This window comes from Ovis aries, chromosome 9, assembly GCF_016772045.2.
Source record: "Ovis aries strain OAR_USU_Benz2616 breed Rambouillet chromosome 9, ARS-UI_Ramb_v3.0, whole genome shotgun sequence".
Classification (NCBI taxonomy): domain Eukaryota; kingdom Metazoa; phylum Chordata; class Mammalia; order Artiodactyla; family Bovidae; genus Ovis; species Ovis aries.
Window position 1 is genome coordinate 34,531,935 of NC_056062.1, and position 24,212 is coordinate 34,556,146.

A 24,212-nucleotide genomic window follows, 5' to 3' on the forward strand; every position below is an offset into this window, starting at 1 on the left:
GACTTAGCACACATGTATGTGGAGAGAATTTTAAAAGACACTGTAGGAAATTCCCCCATCCAATGTTTAGGACTCAGCGCTTTAACTGCTTAGGGCCTGGATTCCATCCCAGGTGGGGGAACTAAGATCCCAGAAGCCATGTGGCATGGCAAAAACAAAAGAAAATAACTGAACTCATAGAAACAGTGGTGGTAGCCAGTGGCTCCTGGGTGGAGGAAATAGGGAGAGGTTGGTCAGAGGGTACAAAGTCTTAGTTATAAGATGGATAAGTTCCATCTCTAACTAATGTAGATGCATGTAGAGCATCTAATGGAGAGCATGGTTACAGTTAACAGTATTACGTACTTGAAAGTCGACAAGTGAACTTAAGTGTTCTCATGGAACTGCTATCAAAAAAGATATTGGATGAATTTTTCTACATCTGGCCATGGCTGAATAAAAGGAACTGGATTCGCTCTCAGATCCACTTTTTTTTTTTTTTTTAGGTATTTGGTTATAATTGAAGTCAGATTAAACAGACTATTTAGCTACTTACACTGATAGAGCTATAAGCCTCAAAAAGGTCAAATGGATTTCAAACAATTTAACTGCATTGTAGAACTGAAACCCAAACATATTTAAAGAAATCTTAAAATATTCAAACATCCAATAGCACATAATTGACAGCACTGGTGTCTGATCATGAATTACCAGACAAACAATTAAGCAGTAAAACATGTTGTCTCAGTACCAATAGGAAGAAAACCAAGATGCAGATGCAGAAATGACATAGTCAGTAGATAAGACATTAAAACAGCTATTAAAAGTATACTTAATATGCTCAAGAAGGTTGCAGAAAAGAAACGTAAATTGTAGAAAGAACCAAGTTAAATTGCTAGATATGAGAAATACTACATCTGAGATGAAAAAATATATATATATATGAGATTAACAGCAGTGAAACATCACAAGTGGGTGTATGCTCAGTCGCTCACTCAGACTCTTTGGGACCCCATGGACTGTAGCCCACCAGGCTCCTCTACCTACAAGATTCTTCAGGCAAAAATAGTGGAATGGGTTGCCATTTCCTCCTCCAGGGGATCTTTCTGACCCAGGCATCAAACCCATGTCTCCTGCATTGCAGGCCGATTCTTTACCTCTGAGCCACCTGGGAAGGCCAGAAGCCCTTTTGGGAACCGTTAATAAGCTAAGAATAATTCTAAGATTACTGTCTTTGACAAATTAGAGATCTAACTCACAGCAGTTAATTCTTCTGGAATAATCCTTTCCTGTAGAACTCTCCTAAGTATTGACTTTCACAGAAGTTTCCAAATCAGACATGCCTGTTTATGTTACGTTTACCCAGAGAGATAAATTGCCAAGGCTAAGAAATTGCACAGTCCAGCATAAGCAAGACAAACTGAGGAAATTTTTAAAGTATGTGCTCTTATCACATAAAATGTCTCAGTTGTCAAAAATCTTACATTTCTCAACTGCATACACACCTTAGCACATTTCCACTAAAAGCTGTTTCTCTCTAATTAGCAAAATTTTCACTTTGCTTTACTTCCAGGTTTGTTCAAAGACTGCAGAATTTTATTTTGAAAGTGTTTTTGGTTTGAGTAGGTTTTGATCAAAAACTTTAACTCAAAGAATAGTTTTGTTCAAAAATTATCTAATTCACAGTTCAATAGAATCTACAAGGTAGAATGTTTTTAAAGTATTTGCATTTTTTTTTCAAATTCATCTGACTTACTGGCAAACTAAATGTTCATAAAACAAGTATTTTCACTCTTGAAGCTAGCAAAAAAAATTCAGTGCTTTTTGTTTAGTACTTGAAGTATGTATATAAAAAAAGCTATCAGAAAAACTATGTTATTTATAACTTAAAAACTTGGTCTCACTCACCTTCTCCTGGTTGACCCGTACAGGCAGAAGAAAGCAGATATTGTGGAAAGGTTAATGTCAATTCACAGATAATCTCTGAAATCTCTTGGGGGTATTTATACTTATGCCCCTCCCCTAACCATCTAATTTAAATTTAAAAGATGACTGAGGAGACTTTTAGTCTTCAGGTAGGAGTTACTTCTGTCCTTGAGGAGCTGAAAGGTAGACTTAGCCCTGGAGGTGAGGAGGCTGTGAATCTTTGTGGCAGAGTTTCAACTTTCAGGCTGGAAGAGATGATGAGATTGAGTCACTGGTTCAGTTAGCAGTTGTTGGACCCCTCCTGTGTTCCAGGCAGCACTAAGTACTAGAAAGTTCAAAAAAAAAAAAAAATCCTATCAGACTGAATCTTGTCCTCAGAGGACTTAAAATTTCTGAAAAGTAGTGAGAAGAAAGCCCTCAGGTGCTGTTTCACCTCAGCTTTGCGGTCAGTGCCTTGTTCCAGAAACTGAGCTGGACAGCGGGACTTCACAGAGGGACACTGACCTTCAGGTGACACAAAGGGAAGGGAGATGAGAGTCAGAGAAGGGTTTGGAAAGCAAGAGTATTCTCTATGCAACTGAAAGGTGAGCAGGAGCTTCTGGCCTAGAAGGAGGAAGGGCCCCTCCCCTTCCCATGCTCTGGGCTAAGGACCAGTGTCTGCAACTGCCCAGGCTGGAAAGAGAGAAAGAATAAAGTATCCTTGAAGTTTGAGTTTTGAGGGTATAGTATCTGTGGGTTGAGATTAAAGAAGTACATTGAATCAAGATCGTGAATTTACTCATGACAAGCTAAAGGTGCTGAATTTTACTAGGGGAGCCCTTGAAGGTTTTTTAACTCATTTGTTCCCAACCCTTTTTGGCACCAGAAACCAGTTTCATGGAAGACAATTTTCTCAGGGATAGGAGAGGGGAGTGTTTGATTTTTGTCAACTACGAATTGGCACTTGCCAAGAGCATTTGCCAACTACTAAACAACAGTAACAACAAGGGCATCTGCCATCTGCCTCTGTGGAGACTGAGGCAGAACCTGTGCTGAGGCATGAACCCTGTGCTGCTGCAGCTGTTGACCTTTAACACCTCTTGAAGGACTTCAGGGTGAATGAGGGAATCTGTGCTCCAGGGAATCTGATGGGACAGGTCTTTAGATGACTGGATATTTTTAGGAACAGATTTTATGATCTCAATCCCTGCATCTCCTCATATCTAGAAAAGCACTAAATCTGTTCATGGTGACATCAGATCCTCATGACTAGGAGAAAGCCTCTTGTAAAGGAAGCTTGATTACATTTGACAGGTAGTTAGAATAGGAAAAAGGAGTCCAGAATGGCGGTGGCTAAAAGACAAGGAAGGGAAAAGTCAATGAAAATAGGAATGAACAAAGGAAGGTCTGAGGACTGGAGTGAGGACCTCAGGTAAAGCAAACAGCACTGGCTAGCCCAGTTTACATAGGGCAGGCCCAGGGGGAGGAGAAAAAACGGATAAAAAGAGGAGCCAAAATTGAGCCCGGGGCTTCTCTTCTCTTTGCATCTTTTGGGTTGGCTTGCCCTCACACCTCAAGGATGTTTTCTCTTTTACTTTCTAAATGAAAATGAGCTGTAACACTGGTTGTCCGAGGGCTGTTAACACTGGTCTGTCTGAAGGCTGTAATTCTGGTCTGTCCCTTCAACTTTTTGTTGTGACGAGACAGAACCGAGGAAATTACATACTCCCCCACACATTGAACTCCCCCTTCACCAAAACCTTATATATTCACCTTGCCACACTACCTCTTTGGAGCCGTCTCTCAGAGCTCTCTGAGGTACTGCCTCCCTGGGTGCAGTCCTCATTTTGCCACAAATAATACTTCAGTCTCAACTTTCAAGTTGTACATCATTTTTAGTTGACAATTACACCCACTGCTCACCTCCTGCCATGCAGCCTGGTTCCTACCAGGTCAGGTACTGTTTTAATTGGCTGATGTCATAATCAGACTAATGCTTCAGGAAGATCACACCTCAGCTCTGATCCTCAGAGAGAGCTTGGATTAGAAGGGAGAACACTGCAAATTCACAACATGGAGGAACTCCATGTTGTTGCAGGAAAGAGTAGAGTGCGAGTGGAGGATCAGGCCCCAGGTGTCAGGCGAGCCCCTCAGATGGGATGGGCTGCCAAGTGGGGTCCGAGGCTTCTAAAGTAAATAATTCAAGAGCCAGCCCTGGTAAAGTGAAAGCAGGTTTATTTAGACAGATTTGCCGCTAGACCATTCAGGTATGACCTAAATCAAATCCCTTATGATTATACAGTGGAAGTGAGAAATAGATTTAAGGGCCTAGATCTGATAGACAGAGTGCCTGATGAACTATGGAATGAGGTTCGTGGCATTGTACAGGAGACAGGGATCAAGACCATCCCCATGGAAAAGAAATGCAAAAGAGCAAAATGGCTGTCTGGGGAGGCCTTACTAATAGCTGAGAAAAGAAGAGAAGCGAAAAAGCAAAGGAGAAAAGGAAAGCTATAAGCATCTGAATGCAGAGTTCCAGAGAATAGCAAGAAGAGATAAGAAAGTCTTCTTCAGCGATCAATGCAAAGAAATAGAGGAAAAGAACAGAATGGGAAAGACTAGAGATCTCTTCAAGAAAATTAAAGATACCAAGGGAACATTTCATGCAAAGATGGGCTCGATAAAGGTCAGAAATGGTATGGACCTAACAGAAGCAGAAGATATTGAGAAGAGGTGGTGGCAAGAATACACGGAAGAACTACGCGAAAAAGATCTTCACTACCCGGATAATCACGATGGTGTGATCACTCACCTAGAGCCAGACATCCTGGAATGTGAAGTCAAGTGGGCCTCAGAAAGCATCACTATGAACAAAGCTAGTGGAAGTGATGGAATTCCAGTGGAGCTATTTCAAATCCTGAAAGATGCTGCTGTGAAAGTGCTGCACTCAATATGCCAGCAAATTTGGAAAACTCAGCAGTGGCCACAGGACTGGAAAAGTCAGTTTTCATTCCAGTCCCAAAGAAATGCAGTGCCAAAGAATGCTCAAAGTACTGCACAATTGCACTCATCTCACACACTAGTAAAGTAATGCTCAAAATTCTCCAAGCCAGGCTTCAGCAATATGTGAACCGTGGACTCCTGGATGTTCAAGCTGGTTTTAGAAAAGGCAGAGGAACCAGAGATCAAATTGCCAACATCCGCTGGATCATGGAAAAAGCAAGAGAGTTCCAGAAAAACATCTATTTCTGCTTTATTGACTATGCCAAAGCCTTTGACTGTGTGGATCACAATAAACTGTGGAAAATTCTGAAAGAGATGGGAATACCAGACCACCTAACCTGCCTCTTGAGAAATCTGTATGCAGGCCAGGAAGCAACAGTTAGAACTGGACATGGAACAACAGATTGGTTCCAAACAGGAAAAGGAGTACATCAAGGCTGTATATTGTCACCCTGCTTATTTAACTTCTATGCAGGGTACATCATGAGAAACGCTGGACTGGAAGAAGCACAAGCTGGAATCAAGATTGCGGGGAGAAATATCAATAACCTCAGATATGCAGATGACACCACCCTTATGGCAGAAAGTGACGAGGAACTCAAAAGCCTCTTGATGAAAGTGAAAGAAGAGAGTGAAAAAGTTGGCTTAAAGCTCAACATTCAGAAAACGAAGATCATTGCATCTGGTCCCACCACTCCATGGGAAATAGATGGGGAAACAGTGGAAACAGTGTCAGACTTTATTTTTTGGGGCTCCAAAATCACTGCAGATGGTGATTGCAGACATCAAATTAAGAGACGCTTACTCCTTGGAAGAAAAGTTATGACCAACCTAGATAGCATGTTCAAAGCAGAGACATTACTTTGCTGACTAAGGTCCGTCTAGTCAGGGCTATGGTTTTTCCAGTAGTCATGTATGGATGTGAGAGTTGGACTGTGAAGAAGGCTGAGCGCCAAAGAATTGATACATTTGAACTGTGGTGTTGGAGAAGACTCTTGAGAGTCCCTTGGACTGCAAGGAGATCCAACCAGTTCATTCTGAAGGAGATCAGCCCTGGGGTTTCTTTGGAAGGAATGATGCTGAAGCTGAAACTCCAGTACTGTGGCCACCTCATGCGAAGAGTTGACTCATTGGAAAAGATTTTGATGTTGGGAGGGATTGTGGGCAGGAGGAGAAGGGGACGACAGAGGATGAGATGGCTGGATGGCATCACTGACTCGGTGGACGCGAGTCTGAGTGAACTCCCGGAGTTGGTGATGGACAGGGAGGCCTGGCGTGCTGCAATTTATGGGGTCGCAAAGAGTCAGACACGACTGAGCGACTGAACTGAACTGAACTGCTTCTATAGACAGAGTGTTAGCTATCTTAGAAAGTGAGGCTGAGCTAAAAATTACTAGGCAGTCAGTGTGGAACTCTGAGAACCCAGTCGGTAAACATCCTCCTCTGTTGTCCTAAATTCTTGTAACGTGTCTTTAGTCTGATAAATAATCAGCACTCTGGTCCAGAAATTCTGTTCCATATTCCTGAGGAAAAAGCAACTGGTGATCCTTAATCTTAAACCCATACATCTGGTGGTAAAATGGCCAGGGGGCATGAAAAAGGGTGGTGATTTAATCCAAGGATCAAGAGAAGCTATAGAGATGTTAAGTATCTTGATCTTTAAATTGATTGGTTAGAAATAAAGTGATCTAAGAAAGTGAATGCCAAAGAATGCTCAACCACAATTGCACTCATCTTACAAGCTAGTTAGTTGGAGAAGGCAATGGCACCTCTTGCCTGGAAAATCCCATGGATGGAGGAGCCTGGTAGGCTGCAGTCCATGGGGTCGCTAAGAGTCGGACACAACTGAGTCGGACACTTTGACTTTTCACTTTCATGCACTGGAGAAGGAAATGGCAACCCACTTCAGTATTCTTGCCTAGAGAATCCCAGGGATGGGGGAGCCTGATGGGCTGCCGTCTATGGGGTCACACAAGTCGGATACGACTGAAGCGACTTAGCAGCAGTAGTAGCAGCACAAGCTAGTAAAGTAATGCTCAAAATTCTCCAAGCCAGGCTTCACCAATACGTGAACCGTGAACTTCCTGATGTCCAAGGTGGTTTTAGAAAAGGCAGAGGAACAAGAGATCAAATTACCAACATCTGCTGGATCGTGGAAAAAGCAAGAGAGTTCCAGAAAAACATCTATTTCTGCTTTATTGACTATGCCAAAGCCTTTGACTGTGTGGATCACAATAAACTGGGGAAAATTCTGAAAGAGATGGGAATACAGACCACCTGACCTGCCTCTTGAGAAACCTATATGCAGGTCAGGAAGCAACAGTTAGAACTGGACATGGAACAACAGACTAGTTCCAAATAGGAAAAGGAGTACATCAAGGCTGTATATTGTCACCCTGCTTATTTAACTTCTATTCAGAGTACATCATGAGAAATGCTGGACTGGAAAAAACACAAGCTGGAATCAAGATTGCCGGGAGAAATATCAATAACCTCAGATATGCAGAGGACACCACTCGTGGCAGAAAGTGAAGAACTAAAGAGCCTCTTGATGAAAGTGAAAGAGGAGAGTGGAAAAGTCATCTTAAAACTCAACATTCAGAAAACTAAGATCATGGCATCTAGTCCCACCACTTCATGGCAAACAGATGGGAAAACAATATAAACAGTAACAGACTTTATTTTTCTGGGCTCCAAAATCACTGCAGATGGTGACTGCAGCCATGAAATTAAAAGACGCTTGCTCCTTGAAAGAAAAATTATGACCAACCTGGACAGCATATTAAAAAGCAGAGACAATACTTTTCCGACAAAGGTCCATCTAGTCAAAGCTATGGTTTTTCTAGTAGTCATGTATGGATGTGAGAGTTGGGCTATAAAGAAAGCTGAGAGCCAAAGAATTGATGCTTTTGAACTGTGGTGTTGAAGAAGACCCAAGTGTTGTCCCTTGGACAGCAGGTAGATCCAACCAGATCCAACCAGAGGAAATGAGTCCTGAATATTCATTAGCAGGATTGATGCTAAAGTTCAATACTTTGGCCACCTGATGTGAAGAACTGACTCATTTGAAATGACCCTGATGCTGGCAAAGATTGAAGGCAGGAGGAGAAGAAGACGACAGAGGGTAAGACGGCTGGATGGTATCCCCGACTCAATGGACATGAGTTTGTGTAAACTCTGGGAGTTGGTGATGGACAGGGAGGCCTGGCATGCTGCAGTCCAGGGGATCACAAAGAGTCAGACACGACTGAGTGACTGAACTGAACTGAACTTGTGCAAAAGAATTCTGAATAATTTATGTAGATACACTTCTGTCAAGGTGGTGGAGTAGGCTGTATGCAAAGCCTTCCAGGGAACACAGTGGTGAAGGGGAAACAACAGTAGCTGTACTTCAGGGGATCTGAGCAATTCCATCTCAGTCAGTCAATCCAGGTGAGCCCTGACCGTGGTAAGTCGTGTTGGTGGTGTGTATCTTGGATACAGATGATAAGAACAAACTGTACCTTGTCAGTCCCCACAAAACAGAATTCCACTTGAATCAAGAGAAAAACATGGGACACATCTCAACTGAGGGACATTCTATGAAATACCTGCCCACTGCTCCTTGAAATTGTCAGGACTAGCAAAAACAAAGACATGAGAGAAACTCAACAGAGATATGACAGCCAAATGTATGGAGATATGATCTCCTGGGGGTTTCCCAGGTGGCACAGTGGTAAAGAATTTGCCTGCTAATGCAGGAGATGCAGGTTCAATCCCCTGGAGAAGGAAATGGCAACCCACTGAAGTATTCTTGAATGGACAAGAATACCATGGGCTGAGAAGCCTGGTGGGCTACAGTCCATGGGGTCACAAAGAGTTGGACATGAATCAGCGACCAAACAACAACACACAAAGGTTAATTTGACTGGGTCCATTCACATATCACCGGCAGAGATAAATGATGACTGAGAGGTTGAGAGAGAAGGAAGTGTTTTCTCTTTGACAAATTCTTTTCTGATGCTCAACATGTTGTCAGGATCTCCCTTTCCAGTTGTGGATGTGTGGGGCTCTTCATTCCCCAGGAGACTGGAGGGTACCAGCCTTCCCCATCCACCAGCAACAGAACAACACACAGGTCCTTTGGAAGGTGTCATTTCAGCTCTGCAAACACAAGAGAAAATATTTTTAGAATGATTGTGTGTATGCTGCAAACAAAATTAAAAGACCAAGAAAATGATTGCACTTCTCTGCAGGAATCGTTGTGCATATCTGCACCCTGGTTTCTGTGTCACCACTTAGCCCTGCTAGAGAGACCCGCGCTATGACTAGTCATAATAATTTTGGTGGTTGTTCCATCAATTTAAGAGTACATGGTGAAAATAAAGGATTGACAGATCATGAATCATTTATGTCCCATCTTTTTCTAAACAGATTTGATGGAGCAGCCAGTTAATGTGTGCCCCTAAGCATATGCCTTATTTTGTGCCAATGTTAGTTTTGAGCCACACAGATCATGACACACAGTTGTTATTCAGCTAACTACTGTAGCAAGAATTTGGCTTGGGGTTGCTGCTAAGGTCTGCCTGCTAAGTTTAGACATCACAGGATCAGAAAGTAGCATCTCTTTCCTAAATTGTTCTTAGATCATTAACTGCTTCCACATTGAAAAAAATTAAAATCTCTAGCCACTCCACAACTTTTGTTTTATTGCTGTTAAAAATAAAAAATTCAACTGAATAAATTTGAAGACCTAATTGGTTATCCTAAATGACTCATGAGTCAGGCAGCATCTCACCCAGCTTTAAGGCACTCTGAAAGGGTGTGTTAGTTCTTCAGTTCAGTTCACTTCAGTCGCTCAGTTGTGTCCAACTCTTTGTGACCCCATGAATCGCAGCATGCCAGGCCTCCCTGTCCATCACCAAATCCCGGAGTTCACTCAGACTCACATCCATCGAGTCCGTGATGCCATCCAGCCATCTCATCCTCTGTCATCCCCTTCTTCTCCTGCCCCCAATCCCTCCCAGCATCAGAGTCTTTTCCAATGAGTCAACTCTTCTCATGAGGTGGCCACAGTACTGGAGTTTCAGCTTCAGCATCATTCCCTCCAAAGAAATCCCAGGGCTGATCTCCTTCAGAATGGACTGGTTGGATCTCCTTGCAGTCCAAGGGACTCTCAAGAGTCTTCTCCAACACCACAGTTCAAAAGCATCAATTCTTTGGCGCTCAGCCTTCTTTACAGTCCAATTCTCACATCCGTACATGACCACTGGAAAAACCATAGCCTTGCCTAGACGGACCTTAGTCGGCAAAGTAATGTCTCTGCTTTTGCATATGTTATCTAGGTTGGTCATAACTTTTCTTCCAAGGAGTAAGCGGCTTTTAACTTCATGGCTGCAATCACTATCTGCAGTGATCTTGGAGCCCCCCAAAATAAAGTCTGCCACTGTTTCCACTGTTTCCCCATCTATTTCCCATGAAGTGATGGGACCGGATGCCATGATCTTCATTTTGTTAGTTCTTCAGTCATGCCCAATTCTGTGAGACACCATAGATTGTAAGGTGCCAGTCTCCTCTATTCGTGGGATTCTCCAGGCAAGAATAATGGAGTGGGTAGCTATTTCCTTCTCCAGAGGATCTTCCCCATCCAGGAATTGAATGCAGGTCTCCTGCAGTGCAGGAAGATTCTTAACTGTCTGAGCCACTGGGGAAGCTGAGGCACACTGAGGGGTTGTACAAAAGGGGAGGATTTTATAAATAGGAGGAGGGTCGGACAAGAAGGTGTTAGTAAAAGAAAGGATAGGGTGGGCCAGTTTACTTTGGGAGGAGGGAACAGCAGAGTCTTTGTCAGCTAGACTGTCTTTCTGGTGAACCAGGAAATTTCACATGGACTGTTACAGAGGTCTGGGAGGGATCGACATTGAAATCAAGTGTCTGTTTGCTGTCCTGGGCAAGTGAGTCTGGTGCTTATTACTTCTTCTAAACAGTCAGGTGTGGATTTCCTCATTATGTCCACCATCCATGGAGGGTTCTGGGGATTAGATAGCAATCTTAATAAAGTTCTTAGCACAGTGCCAAGCATAGAGCAAAGGCTCCATTCTTATTAACTGCTGTTGTTATGATTACTTGAACACTGACTCATAATCTTCCTTTCCTTCCCAACTCCTGCCAGCATTACAGTGGTTTTGAAAAAGGAGGGAAAGGGGCAGGGCACAACCTTTGAAAGAATGACATAGCCTGAGGATGAAGATCCAGACATCTTGGAAAGTGAAGTCAAGTGGGCCTTAGAAAGCATCACTACAAACAAAGCTAGTGGAGGTGATGGAATTCCAGTGGAGCTGTTTCAAATCCTGAAAGATGCTGCTGTGAAAGTGCTGCACTCAATATGCCAGCAAATTTGGAAAACTCAGCAGTGGCCACAGGACGGGAAAAGGTCAGTTTTCATTCCAATTCCAAAGAAAGGCAATGCCAAAGAATGCTCAAACTACCGCACCATTGCACTCATCTCATATGCTAATAAAGTAATGCTCAAAATTCTCCAAGCCAGGCTTCAGCAATATGTGAACGGTGAACTCCCAGATGTTCAAGCTGGTTTTAGAAAAGGCAGAGGAACCAGAAATCAAATTGCCAACATCTACTGGATCGTGGAAAAAGCAAGAGAGTTCCAGAAAAACATCTATTTCTGCTTTATTGACTATGCCAAAGCCTTTGACTGTGTGGATCACAATAAACTGTGGAAAATTCTGAAAGAGATGGGAATACCAGACCACCTAACCTGCCTCTTGAGAAATCTGTATGCAGGCCAGGAAGCAACAGTTAGAACTGGACATGGAACAACAGATTGGTTCCAAACAGGAAAAGGAGTACATCAAGGCTGTATATTGTCACCCTGCTTATTTAACTTCTATGCAGGGTACATCATGAGAAACGCTGGACTGGAAGAAACACAAGCTGGAATCAAGATTGCCGGGAGAAATATCAATAACCTCAGATATGCAGATGACACCACCATTATGGCAGAAAGTGAAGAGGAACTCAAAAGCCTCTTGATGAAAATGAAAGAGGAGAGTGAAAAAGCTGGCTTAAAGCTCAACATTCAGAAAACGAAGATCATTGCATCTGGTCCCATTACTTCATGAGAAATAGATGGGGAAACAGTGGAAACAGTGGCAGACTTTGTTTTTGGGGGCTCCAAAATCACTGCAGCTGGTGATTGCAGACATCAAATTAAGAGACGCTTACTCCTTGGAAGAAAAGTTATGACCAACCTAGATAGCATATGCAAAAGCAGGGTCATTACTTTGCCGACTAAGGTCCATCTGGTCAGGGCTATGGTTTTTCCTGTGGTCATGTATGGATGTGAGAGTTGGACTGTGAAGAAGGCTGAGCGCCAAAGAATTGATGCTTTTGAACTGTGGTGTTGGAGAAGACTCTTGAGAGTCCCTTGGACTGCAAGGAGATCCAACCAGTCCATTCTGAAGGAGATCAGCCCTGGGGTTTCTTTGGAAGGAATGATGCTGAAGCTGAAACTCCAGTACTGTGGCCACCTCATGAGAAGAGTTGACTCACTGGAAAAGACTCTGATGCTGGGAGGGATTGAGGGCAGGAGGAGAAGGGGACGACAGAGATGAGATGGCTGGATGGCATCACGGACTCGATGGACATGAGCCTGAGTGAACTCCGGGAGATGGTGATGGACAGGGAGGCCTGGTGTGCTGTGATTCATGGGGTCGCAAAGAGCTGGACACGACTGAGCGACTGAACTGAACTGAACTGAACTGAGGACGAAGATGGCAGACAAATCAACTTCTGAGACTACAGCTTGATCCTCCTGATCCTCCAGCAGCAAGCTAAATGACATATCTAGAGGTGCCACAACATTTCCAAGGCACTGTCCAAAGACCAAAAAGTGGGTGGTGGCCCAATTCCAGCAAATATCCATGCTTAGTCATTCAATTGTATCCGATTCTTTGTGACCCCATGGACTGCAGCCCTCCAGGCTCCTCTGTTCATGGGATTTTCCAGGCAGGAATACTGGAGTGGATTGCCATTCCCTCCTCCAGGGGATCTTCCCAACCCAGAGGTCAAACCCAAGTCTCCATGTTGCAGGTGGATTCTTTACCAACTGAGCCACCAGGGGAGCCTTTCCCCCAAATAGTTGAAATAATCCTCTCACTCATTAGCATGTGAAATAACCTAGCCCATAAAAACTTACCAGTGTGTATTTCAGGGCTGCCCTTAAGACAGGTATAGGTTCTTGTCCGTGGAGCAGAAGAATGGAATCCATAAACATACAGATATTCATGGTTCAGTTCAGTTCAGTCGCTCAGTCATGTCCAACTCTTTGTGACCCCATGAATCGCAGCACGCCAGGCCTCCCTGTCCATCACCAACTCCCGGAGTTCACTAAGACTCATGTCCATCGAGTCGGTGATGCCATCCCACCATCTCATCCTCGGTCGTCCTTTTCTCCCCCTGCCCCCAATCCCTCCCAGCATCAAAGTCTTTTCCAATGAGTCAACTCTTCGCATGAGATGGCTAAAGTACTGGAGTTTCAGCTTTAGCATCATTCCTTCCAAAGAAACCCCAGGGCTGATCTCCTTCAGAATGGACTGGTTGGATCTCCTTGCAGTCCAAGGGACTCTCAAGAGTCTTCCCCAACACCACAGTTCAAAAGCATCAATTCTTCAGCACTCAGCTTTCTTCACCATCCAGCTCTCACATCCAGACATGACTACTAGAAAAACCATAGATGGATCTTTGTTAGCAAAGTAATGACTCTGCTTTTGAATATGCTATCTAGGTTGGTCATAACTTTTCTTCCAAGCAGTAAGCATCTTTTAATTTCATGGCTGCAGTCACCATCTGCAGTGATTTTGGAGCCCAGAAAAATAAAGTCTGCCACTGTTTCCACTGTTTCCCCATCTATTTCCCATGAAGTGATGGGACTGGATACAATGATCTTGGTTTTCTGAATGTTGAGCTTAAAGCCAACTTTTTCACTCTCTTCTTTCACTTTCATCAAGAGGCTTTTTAGCTCCTCTTCACTTTCTGCCATAATGGTGGTGTCCTCTGCATATCTGAGGTTATTGATATTTCTCCCGGCAATCTTGATTCCAGCTTGTGTTTTTTCCAGTCCAGCATTTCCCATGATGTACTCTGAATAGAAGTTAAATAAGCAGGGTGACAATATACAGCCTTGATGTACTCCTTTTCCTATTTGGAACTAGTCTGTTGTTCCATGTCCAGTTCTAACTGTTGCTTCCTGGCCTGCATACAGATTTCTCAAGAGGCAGGTCAGGTGGTCTGGTATTCCCATCTCTTTCAGAATTTTCCCCAGTTTATTGTGATCCACACAGTCAAAGGCTTTGGCATAGTCAATAAAGCAGAAATAGATGTTTTTCTGGAACTCTCTTGCTTTTTCCACGATCCAGCAGATGTTGGTAATTTGATCTCTTGTTCCTCTGCCTTTTCTAAAACCACCTTGGACATCAGGAAGTTCACGGTTCACGTATTGGTGAAGCCTGGCTTGGAGAATTTTGAGCATTACTTTACTAGCTTGTGCTGCTACTACTGCTGCTAAGTCGCTTCAGTCGTATCCGACTTGTGTGACCCCATAGACGGCAGCCCATCAGGCTCCCCCATCCCTGGGATTCTCTAGGCAAGAATACTGAAGTGGGTTGCCATTTCCTTCTCCAATGCATGAAAGTGAAAAGTCAAAGTGTCCGACTCAGTTGTGTCCAACTCTTAGCGACCCCATGGACTGCAGCCTACCAGGCTCCTCCATCCATGGGATTTTCCAGGCAAGAGGTGCCATTGCCTTCTCCAACTAACTAGCTTGTAAGATGAGTGCAATTGTGGTTGAGCATTCTTTGGCATTCACTTTCTTAGATCACTTTATTTCTAACCAATCAATTTAAAGATCAAGATACTTAACATCTCTATAGCTTCTCTTGATCCTTGGATTAAATCACCACCCTTTTTCATGCCCCCTGGCCATTTTACCACCAGATGTATGGGTTTAAGATTAAGGATCACCAGTTGCTTTTTCCTCAGGAATATGGAACAGAATTTCTGGACCAGAGTGCTGATTATTTATCAGACTAAAGACACGTTACAAGAATTTAGGACAACAGAGGAGGATGTTTACCGACTGGGTTCTCAGAGTTCCACACTGACTGCCTAGTAATTTTTAGCTCAGCCTCACTTTCTAAGATAGCTAACACTCTGTCTATAGAAGCAGTTCAGTTCAGTTCAGTCGCTCAGTCGTGTCTGACTCTTTGCGACCCCATAAATTGCAGCACGCCAGGCCTCCCTGTCCATCACCAACTCCGGGAGTTCACTCAGACTCGCGTCCACCGAGTCAGTGATGCCATCCGGCCATCTCATCCTCGGTCATCCCCTTCTCCTCCTGCCCTGAATCCCTCCCAGCATCAAAGTCTTTTCCAATGAGTCAACTCTTCGCATGAGGTGGCCAAAGTACTGGAGTTTCAGCTTCGGCATCATTCCTTCCAAAGAAATCCCAGGGTTGATCTCCTTCAGAATAGACTGGTTGGATCTCCTTGCAGTCCAAGGGACTCTCAAGAGTCTTCTCCAACACCACAGTTCAAAAGCATCAATTCTTTGGCGCTCAGCCTTCTTCACAGTCCAACTCTCACATCCATACATGACTACTGGAAAAACCATAGCCCTGACTAGATGGACCTTAGTCGGCAAAGTAATGACCCTGCTTTTGCATATGCTATCTAGGTTGGTCATAACTTTTCTTCCAAGGAGTAAGCGTCTCTTAATTTGATGTCTGCAATCACCAGCTGCAGTGATTTTGGAGCCCCCAAAAACAAAGTCTGCCACTGTTTCCACTGTTTCCCCATCTATTTCTCATGAAGTGATGGGACCGAATGCCATGATCTTCGTTTTCTGAATGTTGAGCTTTAAGCCAACTTTTTCACTCTCCTCTTTCACTTTCATCAAGAGGCTTTTTAGCTCCTCTTCACTTTCTGTCATAAGGGTGGTGTCATCTGCATATCTGAGGTTATTGATATTTCTCCCGGCGATCTTGATTCCAGCTTGTGTTTTTTCCAGCCCAGCGTTTCTCATGATGTACTCTGCTTATAAGTTAAATAAGCAGGGTGACAATATACAGCCTTGACGTACTTCTTTTCCTATTTGGAACCAGTCTAGCCCATCCCTTTTCACCTGGGTTCCTGTGGGCATTTTTCTCAGGCTGTTTAAGAACGGTTCTCATAGCCATTTCAAAGGCTTCCGCCTGCTCCTTTCTCTTTTTCTGCCTTTCTTTCTTTTCCTCATATTCCCTACCATAATAGACTGTTTGAGCCAGTTGTAACAGAGTATCTAAAGACTGATTTTGTCCATACACCTGTTTTAATAGCTTATGGCGGATATCTGGAGCCAACTGAGTGAGAAATCTATCCTTTAAGATCCCTTTTCTCTCTTCACTTTCGGGATCAATCTCAGTGATTCTGTGAAGGGCTTCTCTCAGTCTATCTAGAAATTTACCAGGAGCTTCCTTCTCCTCCTGTTCTATGTTTGCCAATTTGCCATAGTTTAGAGGCTTAGAACGCGCCTGTTTGAGTCCTTCAAGAATACATCTGACATGGAAGGAACTCAGAAAGATGGTAATAATAACCCTGTATGCGAGACAGCAAAAGAGACACAGATGTATAGAACAGTCTTTTGGACTCTGTGGGAGAGGGCGAGGGTTGGATGATTTGGGAGAATGGCAATGAAACATGTATATTATCATATGTGAAACGAATCACCAGTCCAGGTTCGACGCATGATTCAGGATGCTTGGGGCTGGTGCACTGGGATACCATCCCCAGAGGGATGGTATGGGGAGGGAAGTTGGGGGGGTGGGGGCGGTTCAGGATGGGGAAAAAAAAAAGAATACATCTGACAAAATGACCCTGATCCCATCTTCCTTTAGCTGTGTTGTAGTCCCAGTCTGGTTCAGTAATTGGGACTGCCTGTTTCCCAGTGGGGAGGGTAGTTATCTCATCCTCCCTCTTCCCTGCTGATTCATTACCAAACCATTCATCTCCATAAGCAACCGCTTTTACCAAAACTCGAGTTTTTGTGTTGGGATCAGCGTTTGTCCGAAGATATACATCACATCCTTCCAAGTAAGGCCATAAAGCAGAGTAACACCTTTAAAATCTCTAATATATTTTTCTGGATCCTCTAAATAGTCTCCCAGATTCTCCTTGATTCTTTGTATTTCTTGATAAGAAAAAGGCTTATTAACTCTCATAGACTGATTATTTCTCCCGGTGGGTGCTTCATGAAGAGGCAACAGCTTGTGTGGCTGTTCCTCAGTCTCTCTGGCTGCTCTGTGCATATGATCCCAGGGATAGATTGGAGAAACCTGCTTTTCTTTATCTCTCTGTCTCCTGTCCTCCATCTCATCTAGCAAAGTAGGAGGACAGGAGGGAGCTGAAGGAGTCACACCCAAATCTATACCCTTAGGACATAAGTCTGGCATATTTCACAGAGAGAAAAAGGGCAATACATATGCTACTTCTACCCATTTCCCTTGTTTTTTACAGAACCGGTCTAATTATAAAACAGTATTATACTTAAGAGACCCTCCAACTGGCCACCGTTCACCATCCTCCAATGGATGCCGTAGCCATGCAGTATCACATAGGAAGACAGGTGTGTCTTCCTTAAACCCTGGGATCAAATCTATCCCAGTTTTTCAGGATACAGTTCAAAGAAGTGAGGCTGGAATTGTTAGCTCCCTTCTTGTCCTCAGGCATCCCAGATGAGCCCTCAAGATGAAAGGTTGTTGCTGAACCATGCAAAGACACTAGGATTCTTGGCCTCTGGAGGAGAAGAATTCAATCCGGGGCCAGAGACGAGGCTTGATCGCCCAGAGCTTTGTGTAATAAAGTTTTATTAAAGTATAAAGGAGATAGAGAAAGCTTCTGACATAGGCATCAGAAGGGGGCAGAAAGAGTACCCCTTGGGGATGGTCTTGATCCCTCCCTCCTGTACAATGTCACGAGCCTCCATCCACAGTTCTTCAGGAACTCTATCAGATCTAATCCCTTCAATCTATTTGTCACTTCCATTGTATAATTATAAGGGATTTAATTTAGGTCATACTCAAATGGTCTAGTGATTTTCCCTATTTTCTTCAATTTAAGTCTGAATTTGGCAATAAAGAGTTCATGATCTGAGCCACAGTCTGCTCCTGGTCTTGTTTTTGCTGACTGTATAGAGCTTCTCCATCTCTGGCTGAAAAGAATATAATCAATCTGATTTCAGTGTTGACCATCTGGTGATGTCCCTGTGTAGAGTCTTCTCTTGCATTGTTGGAAGAGGGTGTTTGCTATGACCAGTATGTTCTCTTGGCAAAACTCTATTAGCCTTTGCCCTGCTTCATTCTGTACTCCAAGGCCAAATTTGCCTGTTTCTCCAGGTGTCTCTTGACTTCCTACTTTTGCACAATGAAAAGGACATCTGTTTTGAGTGTTGTTTCTAGAAGGTCTTGTAGGTCTTCAGAGAACTGTTCACCTTCAGCTCCTTCAGCATTACTGGTCGGCTATAGACTTGGATTGCTTTGATATTGAATGGTTTGGCTTGGAAACAAACAGAGATCATTTTGCCACGCGAGTGTATGTTCCTCGGTTCTTTGTCTCGTCACAACAAAGATTTGGAGCGATGGACATTAAAGCCCTCAGTGCGTCCCAGCTCTTGGGTCTTGGACAAACCGTGTTATAGCTCTCAGGCAAATCAGTGTTACAGCTCTATTTTATTTAGAAGATAGCAGGAGAATACATCCTTGAAGCGTGAGGACATGCCAACCCAAAGACTTGAAGAGAGTGGAGGAGCGTGTGGGGGAGGGAGAGAGAGAGGGAGAGAAAGAGTGCACGCACGCGGGAGAGAGAGAGAGAGAGAGAGAGAGAGAGAGAGTGCTTTGGCTCCTCCTTTTATATGTTTTCCGCCACCTGGGCCTGCCCTAAGAATTGGGCCTCCCATCTCTTGAGGGGGGAATGTTAGGTAGGTAGAATAGGGAAAAGGAGTCCAAAATGGTGGTGGCTAAAAAAACAAGGAAGGTCAAAGGAAGGTCCGAGGACCAGAGTGAAGACTTCAGGTAGAAGAAACAGCACTCCTGGCTAAGCCCAATTTGCATAGGGCAGGCCCAGGTGGAGGAAAACATATAAAAGGAGGAGCCAAACCGCCCTCTCTCCCTCTCTCTCTCTCTCTCCCTCTCTCTCTCTCTCTCTCTCTCTCTTCCTCTTCCTCTCTTGCATGCATGCTCTCTCTCTCTCCCCACCCCCCCGCGTGCGTGCGCTCTTTCTCTCTCTCTTTCTCTCCCCCTCTTTCCCTCTCTCCCTCCCCCACACGCTCCTCCACTCTCTTCTCTTCAAGTCTTTGGGTTGGCATGCCCTCACGCTTCAAGGATGTATTCTCTTGCTATCTTCTAAATAAAATAGAGCTGTAACACTGATTTGCCTGAGAGCTATAACACGGTTTGTCCAAGACCCGAGAGCTGGGACGCACCAAGGGCTTTAATGTCCATCACTCCAAATCTTTGTTGTGACGAGACAGAGAACCGAGGAACATACACTCGCATGACAATTTTGTCATTTTTGAGATTGCGTCCAAGTACTGCATTTTGTACTCTTGTTGACTATGATGGCCACGCCACTTCTTCTAAGGAATCCATGCCCACAGTAGTAGATATAATGGTCATCTGAGTTAATTTCACCCATTCCAGTCCATTTTAGTTTACTGATTCCTAAAATGTTGATGTTCACTCTTGCTGTATCCTGTTTGACCACTTCCAATTTCTCCTGATTCATGGACCTAACATTCCAGTTTCCTATGCAATATTGCTCTTTACAGCATCAGACCTTGCTTCCATCACCAGTCACATCCACAACTGGATGTTGTTTTTGCTTCAGCTCCATCTTTTCATCCTTTCTGGAGTTATTTCTCCACTGATCTCCAGTAGCATACTAGGCACCAACCAACCTGGGGAGTTCATCTTTCAATGTTCTATCTTTTTGCCTTTTCATACTGTTTATGGGATTCTCAAGGCAAGAATACTGAAGTGGTTTGCCATTCCCTTCTCCAGTGGACATTTTGTCAGAATTCTCCACCATGACACGTCTGTCTTAGGTGGCCCTACACAGCATGGCTCATAGTTTCATTGAGATAGACAAGGCTGTGGTCCATGTGATCAGATTGGTTAGTTTTCTGTGATTGTGATTTTTAGTCTGTCTGCCCTCTGATGGAGAAGGATAAGAGGCTTATGGAAGCTTCCTGATGGGAGAGACTGATTGATGGGGAAACTGGGTCTTGTTCTAATGGGCAGGGCCATGCTCAGTAAATCTTTAATCCAATTTTGTGTTGATGTGTGGGGCTGTATTCCCCACCTGTTATTTACCTGGGGCCAAACTATGGTGGAGGTAATGAAGATAATGGCGACCTGCTTCTAAAGGTCCCATGCACGCACTGCTACACTCAGTGCCCCCAACCCTGCAGCAGGCCACCGCCAACCCATGCCTCTGTTGGAGACTGCTGGACACTCACAGGCAAGTCTGGGTTAGTCTCTTGTGGGATCACTGTTCCTTTCTCCTGGGTCCTCATGCGCACAAGGTTCTGTTTGTGCCCTCCAAGTGTCTGTTTCCCCAGTCCTGTGTAAGTTCTGGTGGCTCTATGGTGGGGTTATAGGCAACCTTCTCCAAGAGGGCTTATGCCATACCCTGGTCTGCTGCATCCAGAGCCCCTGCCCCTGCAGCAGTCCACTGCTGACCCGTACCCAACAGGAGACACTCAGACACAGTTCTGTCTCAGTCTCTCTGGGGTCTCTGGGTCCTTGTGTGCACAAGGTTTGTTTGAAGCCTCTGAGTGTCACTGGCAGGTAGGGAGTTTGATTCTAAGTGCAATTTTGCCCCTCCTACCATCTTGCTAGGGCTCCTCTTGCTTTGCCCTTCTCTTTCTCGAAGGGCAAAGGCCCTTCAATGTGGGGTATCTCCTCACAGCCACTCCAGCGCCTACCCTCTTGCTGGGGCTTCTCTGCCCTTGGACGTGGGGTATTTCCTCACAGTCGCTCCAGCGCAGATTTGTGCATTCTTCCTCATTAAAAAATTCAGTCATTGATTTATGAATAGATTCATGGATATAGAGTCTTGGATATTTACTCACATAGAGTATAGACTCATGGATATTTACTTTATATTTTAAGGTTTTATCTAATACTGTGTTGTTTAGATAGTTCCAGCTGTGACCATTCGGAGCTCTTTCAGGGTACTCAACATCACATTGACACACCCCAGTCACCATGAGTGTATGTGTATGCTTTATTACTTTCTGGCACCACAATGCACTCTGGCTACACCTTCCCCTGAGCCCCCTTCCCTTGGGAAATGTTAGTAGTAAATTCTGTCATGGCCTTGGCCCCTCTGTGTAGTAACTCAGACACCTCCATACACTCTAATCCTATAGACATGTGTCTGGGAAAGATGCAATACACCAGCATATAGGCCTTAGTGGTTTAATACACATACACACATAGTTCTTTATTGCAAAATTTTGGAGAATTTAGCTACATTGTTAAATAAGGAAAAAGTGCAAAAAATACAAATTAACTTGACCTATGAAGTTAGGATTTTTGAATAACACAATAGAAAAAGAAAGGATTATTAAGACATATTTGCAGAAATGTTAATGCTTCCCAAGCTACCATTCAAAGGACAAAGGAAATTAAATGTTATAGTAAAGGTCAAACTTAAAGTAGAAATGATAAAGAAAAGTTGTTTGTGTGCTTGTGTGTGTTTGATTTTTAGAAATCTAACCAATCACAATTATATTTTTGAAACAAAAGTATGAAACCACTTAACTACAGGGAAAGAAGTTGCTGGAATTTGGTTCACAGTGGAAAATTTTCAAGGCTGTCTATAAGATTACTGATCATGGAATGCTTTTTATGAGAAACATTTAAAATTGACTAACATCATCTCAAGGCCATGTCTGTTCACACTAAGTTTATAAGTGCTTTGAAATTAATCACCCACATTATGCTTACACTCAGGGTGGCCATGTAATTAGTGTGATTATTAATATCACCTCCTCTTGCTCTCAGAAGTGTGCTGGTTTGGACAGAAAATTACAACAAATTACACATCCGTCTAACCCTCACTTATCCCGGAGCTGAACTTTTTTTTTTTTTTTTAGCATGTGATAAAAGGCACTTGAACTGAAAGAATGTTGATCTAAAGTGTTTACCCTGAAGTGTGGTGCTATGTGCTCAGTTGCCTCAGTCGTGTCGACTCTTTGACCACTGGACTGTAGCCTGCCAGGCTCCTCTGTCCATGGGTTTTCCAAGGCAAGAATACTGGAGTGGGTTGCTCTTTCCTCCTCCAGGGGAGCTTCCCAAAAGACCTAGAGTAAGCCTGTAAACCATTGCTTAATGTAATTCTTACAATTGATAAAAAAAATTGCAGACATATATTATCAATAGTCACTAAATATTATCACCATCATCAGGCCTGTTTTCTTTTTTTAATTGAAGTAGAGTTGACTTACAATACTGGGTTAGTTTTATATGTGCAGCAAAATGATTCCATTTATACATATACATATTTTTTTTAGATTTTTTCCATTAAAAGTTATTATAAGATATTGAATATAATTCCCTGTGCTCAACAGTAAATAGTTGTTGTTTTTATATTTTAACTAATCTCAAACTCCACGTTTGTTCCTTCCCCCCTTTCCCCTTTGGTAGCCTTAAGTTTGTTTTCTATGTCTGTGAATCTATTTCCATTTTGTTAGTGAATTCCTTTGTACCATATTTTAGATTCTACATATAAATGATATCATATAATATTTGTCTCTGACTCCTTCACTTAGTTGACAATCTCTCGATCCATCCATATTGCTGTGTGCATGTGTGCTAAGTCACTTCAGTTGTGTCTGACTCTTTGTGACCCTATGAACTCCAGCCTACCAGGCTTCTCTGGTCAAGAAATTCTCAAGGGAGGAATACTGGAGTGGATTGCCATGTCCTCGTCCAGGGGATCTTCCCGACCCAGGGATTGAATCTGTGTTTCTTAGGTCTCCTGCATTGTCAGGCAGGTTCTTTACCACTAGTGCCACCTGGGAAGCCCCTCATGTTGGTGCAAATGGCATTATTTAATTCTTTTTAATGGCTGAGTAATATTCCACTATATACATGTACCACTTCTTCTTTATCCATTCATCTGTTGATGGAAACTTGGGTTGCTTCCACGTCTTCATCAAGCCTGTTTCCTTGATATTGTTTTTTGGCTGTGCCATGTAGCATGTGGGATCTTAGCTGCCCAACCAGGGCTGGAACCCATGCCCCCTGCAGTGGAAGTATGAAGTCCTTATCACTGGACTACCAAGGAATTCCCACTTTCCTGATTTTACTTGTAGGTTAACTTCAGTACCTTTGAACTGCAATCAGATTTTTATTATCTAGAAGATGCTTTTAAGACATCAGTAAGCCTATAGAACTCTAGGGGGAGCTTCTTTGCACAAAGGGGTCAGTAAAAGGCTTTTGTGCTCAGAAATGCGCTAAAGGTAAATCAAACCAGCTAAAATCTTTCACAGAACATTGTGTCCCCAACACCTCAAGGATACTAACAATGGCTGATTTTGACATTATTCAGCATATATCCTGTCTGCAGTCTCCTCTTTGTCCAGAACATCCCCTAGTTCAACCTCAGACTAATCCTCCCCAAAGCCCACCCAATCCTGGTATCTTCCTTCCTTCCTTCCCCCTAACTCCCTAAAGTGAAGTCGCTCAGTTGTGTCCGACTCTTTATGACCCCATAGACTGTAGCCTACCAGGCTTCTCTGTCCATGGGATTTTCCAGGCAAGAGTACAGGAGTGGGTTGCCATTTCCTTCTCCAGAAGATCTTCCTGACCCAGGGATCGAACCCGGGTCTCCCGCATCATAGGCAGACGCTTTACCGTCTGAGCCACCAGGAAAGCCTTTAAAGCCTTACCCAGGTGAAGAGTTAGTCACCTAGTCGTGTCCATCTCTTTGTGACCCCATGGACTGTAGCCAGGCTGCTCTGTCCATGGGATTCTCCAGAGAAGAATACTGGAATGGACTGCCATTCCTTCTCCAGGGCATCTTCCTGACCCAGGGATCGAACCTGGGTCTCCTGCATTGCAGGGGGATTCTTTACCATCTGAACCACCAGGGAAGCTCTAGGGGTGACAAATTCTGCAAGGACCTGTCCCCCAACCCCCACCGCCCCCAGCCTGCCCTGCTGCTCCTCCGTCCCGGAGTCTTTTCACTCCAGGCATGCTGACCAGAGCAGCTCTCCAATGTGGAGAGCCT

General features: G+C 43.8%; 1 non-coding gene across 1 annotated transcript; it reads right to left on the reverse strand.

Annotated features, from left to right (window-relative positions):
• Positions 1–23,781: 23,781 nt before the first annotated feature.
• Positions 23,782–23,854, reverse strand: TRNAH-AUG (transfer RNA histidin (anticodon AUG)). The gene has a single exon. It is a non-coding gene; the product is annotated as a tRNA-His (tRNA).
• Positions 23,855–24,212: the final 358 nt, after the last annotated feature.